Source organism: Sorex araneus, chromosome 5 (assembly GCF_027595985.1).
Source record: "Sorex araneus isolate mSorAra2 chromosome 5, mSorAra2.pri, whole genome shotgun sequence".
Lineage (NCBI taxonomy): Eukaryota > Metazoa > Chordata > Mammalia > Eulipotyphla > Soricidae > Sorex > Sorex araneus.
This window is the reverse complement of record NC_073306.1, coordinates 185667907-185673383: the sequence shown is the minus strand read 5'-3', so window position 1 is coordinate 185673383 and position 5477 is coordinate 185667907. Positions and strand designations below refer to the sequence as shown.

At 32.9% G+C, this 5477-nt stretch overlaps 1 pseudogene; it reads right to left on the bottom strand.

Moving 5' to 3' along the window:
• Window positions 1-3247: 3247 nt before the first annotated feature.
• On the bottom strand, window positions 3248-4224 carry LOC129405040 (60 kDa heat shock protein, mitochondrial-like; annotated as a pseudogene).
• Window positions 4225-5477: the final 1253 nt, after the last annotated feature.

The window sequence follows — 5477 nt, the reverse complement described above, 5'->3', positions numbered from 1 at the left end:
GAAAATGTACTTCTCACAATTTCTTACTCAACATTAGGCATGCTTCTATACTAATCTTTTGATGTTGATTTACAAATAGTTAGGAGGTTCTGATGTAATTCAGTATCTGTATTGCTATCATTTGATATTCTTTATGCTGAAGAATATATATTTTGTTTCTATCGATATATTATTTTAATAGTTGCTAGAATTCTAACAAACAAATATTGAATACTGTTTTTAGCACATCAAATACGCCGTGGGTAGCTTGCCAGGCTCTCCAGAAGGGACAAAGGAATCAAACCAGGGTAGGCTGCATACAAGGCACTCTACCCACTGTGCTATTGTTCCAGTCCCAACAAGTCTCACAACGGAGATGTTAGTGGTGCCTGTTCGAGCAAATTGATGAACAACAGGACAACAGTGCTACAGTGCTACTAGGATTTTAGTTTTAGTAAAATATACTTCATTTGCATCTAAGCAAGTATAGTTTTGAATTTTATATGAAAAATCATTTTTCTAAGCTTTTTTATAATCTGTACACATTGTCCTCTGAAAAATGTTACTCCTTACTACAATGTAGAATAAAAGTATATAAGATAGATAATAATTAGACATATAAAGCTCTCTAAGTGAAAACATTTAGACATCTGTCTCTCACTTTAATGAAATAGTACTTTATCTTATTTAACAGATTCATTAGTTATAATATTGTTAAAATGTATAGATTTGATAAACAAAATTACTTCACTCTCTAACCACCAAAGTGCCCATGAGCCTCCACCACTGTTATAAAATAAAACTTTTCTTTTAATGTATCCTTCTAGAACGGAGATCTGCACTGTATATGGTGTCTTGTGGGTTTGCTCTAGTTTATTCCAATGCAATGCTGCATTGTGTCATTAATTAATAATTTATTAACACTTATTACTTCTCTTTTAATCTTTTTATCACACTGGAATATATTACTCTAACAAACAAATATTGAAGTAACTCATTCAAGGAGAATGGAGAAATTATTTTGTGAACCTAAGAAAAATTAGAGAATTCATATCTCTAAGAGAATGTTTTATTATAAAAGGAAAGTATCTTGGGGTTGGAGTGATAGCACAGCAGGTAGGGCGTTTGCCTTGCACGTGGCCGACCCGGGTTCGATTCCCAGCATCCCATATGGTCCCCCGAGCACCGCCTGGAGTAATTCCTGAGTGCATGAGCCAGGAGTAACCCCTGTGCATAGCCGGGTGTGACCCAAAAACCAAAAAAAAAAAAAAGAAAAGGAAAGTATCTTGTCATATGTTTGGACATCTTTTAGATTCTTTACTAAAAATTTTAAAAGATGTTTCAAATCTTTTTACAATACATCTTTAAATTTTGAAAGTTTATGATACATTGTAAATAGAATATTTTCAGAATTTTTATTGCTGGTATGTTTCTCACAAAATAATTGACTACATTTAATTTAAACACGTGCAAATTATCAATTTATTTTATTTTTCTGGCAGCTTTTTGCTAAAATTTCTCATTTTCTCGGAATTTGATATAAGGGACGTAATATTAGTGAATAAACTAGGTATTCCTCCTCCCAATGTTGATGCTACTTACTTAGTTCTCTTGCCAAAGCATCTGTTAGAACCACTGAGACTATATTAAGTCAGTACAGGTGGCATCGTTGGAACGATTCTGATTTTAATTAAAATGATTTTGAGAATCCAACATTGCTGTAAGAGCTTTATAAATCAATTATAATAATATTATGCTACCTTTTCCTTATATATTTAGTGTTTGATATATTTCATTTTAAATCTTGAAAATATTTTGTTTCACTTTTTTATATTTGCCCTTTGTGTATCAGTCTATTTTATTTTTTGTGTGTATATATATATCCTATTTTAAACTTTAAACATATTTTTACAGAACCATTAACTATATGTTTTTTCTTTGCATACAATTTCTCTTGTTCTTCACAGAAATTTTGCTTCTTAACTTCCAATCTGATGATAAACTCAAGCACTAAATTTCTGAGCTTAACAGAATAGTAGTGAAACTATCTCAGAAATAAAGTTAAAAGTTGTACATTGGTATATGGCTCTTGCATTCAGTTATCAAAAATACACTAATTTCTTTTTATTTAAAAAATAAAAAAATATATCTGTGGGGATAATAACAGCAATAAACCAGTACATGGTGTTAACTAAAATTGTTTCTCTGATGAACAGTGATTTTCTTAACATAAGCCAGCCGTTTTTTCAATTACTTTCTTCAACTTACTTATTAAAGATATAGATGATGAGTTTCCTCTTGCAGTTCATTAATAAGGGCAATATACTATTCTACGAAACAGAATATGCCACCTGCTATATCTACTTCCTTTCCAGCCTTCCCCAGTTCTGTTTATTCCTTAGGAATTTCAAGAACTACAACCTGTGCACTAGCTAGCAAAAATGTCAGTCCAGCAATATCCAGTAAAGTATTACTTATAATCTTTGTGGGACTGGAGAGATAGCACAGCAGGTAGGGCATTTGCCTTGCATGTGACCAACCCAGTTTCGATTCCTCTGTCCCTCTAGGAGAGCCCAGCAAGCTACCGAGAGTATCCCACCCACACGGCAGAGCCTGACAAGCTACCCATGGTGTATTCAATATGCCAAAAACAGTAACAACAAGTCTCATGATGGAGATGTTACTGGTACCCACTCAAGCAAATGGATGAAAAACGAGATGACAGTGATAGTGACCCTATTCAGTGACCCTGGTAAATCTCCAGTCAAAACATCATAAACAACTTCTGAAAAACTATGCAAAAAATTTCCCTGTTATCAATAATCCTTCAACACCTGCATTCTTAGCAAAACTGATTGCAGGAATCTTGAGATTCCTTTAAATAACTTGCATCCCAATTTCCTGGTATTCATCAGTGGCCTTTAATATGTCTGGAATGCGGGGTCCAGCTCCCTTTAGAACACTGCCTACATCCATAGTAATTTGTGTAGCATTGAGGGTGTCTGTAAGTCCTTCTTTTCATTCACTTCAGCATCCTTTCACCCACCAACATTTGGCACAGCCACATCAGAGAGTTTTGCAAGACTTTTGTTTAGCTTTTTCTTTCCATATTCACTATTGGTATATCTAACTGCTTGGTGATCTCTTGAGTATGTTTTCCAGTTTGAACCTTACCAGCTTATCCTGTCAAGACCTTTGATTACAATGACTTCTCTAACTTTTGTTTTTTTTTTAAGTCATGTGGATGACCATCCTCAATATTGAGGGCCTAAAATAACCATATCCTTAGACTGGTTCTTTTTTCTGTCATCAAATTTGGAGGTTGGGCTGTTACAACTTGAAGACCAACTTTTAACCTGTTTAAAACAAGTGTAAAAACTCAGAGCTTCTCCATCAAGGTCTTCATCGGTTATGACCAAGGGTTTACCATGAGTGTCGGCAGTTCTAAGAACAGGTATAATGGATTGAACACTATTTCACTCAATGGAACATAGGTATCTTGGAACTCACATTTCTGATATTTTGAGTATTAATAAAATATGGGTAAATATACCATTGGTCATACTTCCATTCCATAAGTAATTTCTGACTCTTCAATTCTTTACTATGGTGATGCCCTTTCTTTCAACCTTTTTTATTACATCAGAAATGATGTAGCCAATTTGTTTCTCTCCATTTTCATAAATCATAGCAACCTGAGCAATTTCTTCAGTGGTTTAGATTTCTTTAAATTCCACAGTTGTAGCACCAACTGCTAGCAGATGAACAGTACCTCTTCTGTTCCCTCTGGATTAGCACCTTTGTTCATCTTTTCAAAGTCCTCTTTGGAAATAAATGATGCCAGAAAAATAGCAGGAATGGAAATATCCCAGTCTCTTCCTATGTGTTATTGGCAACATCTTGACCACGTTTGGCACTGTTTTTATATTTGTTTCCCCTTTAATGCTATAGATTTAGCAATAGTTACACCATTTTAGGTTTCTTTGGGACTTCCCTGATTCTGCTTAATAATCCCTGTTCCTCCCTCTAGCCCTTTCGTAATGGTGATGCATCGGCTTGAAATTTTGCATCTTGAAGCATTAATGCCCAGGTATCTGAGCCACCTTTAGCCAAGTTACATGGGGAGCCAGAGTCCTGAGCACTGATCGGATATGTGAAGAAATATAGGTCATTGAAGAACTTCAATGGGACAGAGGCAGGGCGAGAGGGCAGCAAAGCATGCTGTTGGCAGCAAGTGAGGGGCATGCATATATACTTTTATGACAATATCCATCCATTTCCAAAATTAAATATGTTCTTCAATGTATTATTCTTAATAAATGACTTTCAACTTTACCACCATCAACATTTCAACAGTCACTAAGGTCAGTATATTTAGAATTTATTGATTCTACTTGGTGGTTCCATAGTATGTAATCCCAAAATTATATACAGTATATAATATTTAGAATTTATTGATTCCACTGGGTGGTCCCATGGTATACAATCCCAGGACACTTCAAAGCACAAAAGTTCAAACTCCAATGTTAAAGCATTCTCAAAATATTCAGTGAGAAATCAGACAATTGGATGTGTGTAATCATTCATTACAATATCGTTGACAAAAAATAAATAGAGGGAGAACATGTAAGCAATAATGATGTGATTTTCAAGGTGCTTTGAAGTGACTCTATCTTCTGGACTATAAGAGCTCAGGTTTAGTACCTGACAAAAAAATAGCATATCTATCACATTGTTCTACAATCATAGCTGCCACGTTTTTAAGTAGATAGCTACCATGCTCTATCAATATTTTAAAGACCTTACTGATTATAAATAGGTGCCTTCAGACAGAGAATTTCAGTAAAGAAATAAAAGGGTACAAAATTACTGATTTTTAAAAAATATTTAAGTGAATAAAAATCATAAAATCAGAAAGCATATTGAGAAACTATTAAAGTAAAGAACTCATTTAAAAGAAATGATGTTTATGTTAACAAATGTAATTTAATAAAATATCCCCTAAGTTTCAATTTTATAGCATATATAAATGCATATCCTTTTATGTCTTGCTACTAGAAAAATAGATGAAAGGGACAATGCTTCTAAACCATTTATTAAGAAAGTAACTTCAAAAGAATGTCAAAAAGATTTGCAAAGCAGAGAAAGTATTTCAAGTACCATACTTGCAGTTCCAAAGTTTATCTCTGAGGTTCTGAGATATAAATTATCTTTCATCACATGGGAAAGATATTATCATTTTTGAATTATGCATATGCATATTAGGAATATTTGTACAAAAGTTTATTATCAGAATTAATTAGATTTTTGAATTATACATGTATATATTAAAATGATTGTTAAATATTTTAATAATTAAAACATAGTTTATTCTAAAAGTTGATTATTCATTACTTTATAGTTATTTTATGTATTATTATATTTATACAAATCATACTTATAAATATATGATCATTACTTATATGAAATTAAAAATTAAAAAATTAAAAATAAAACAG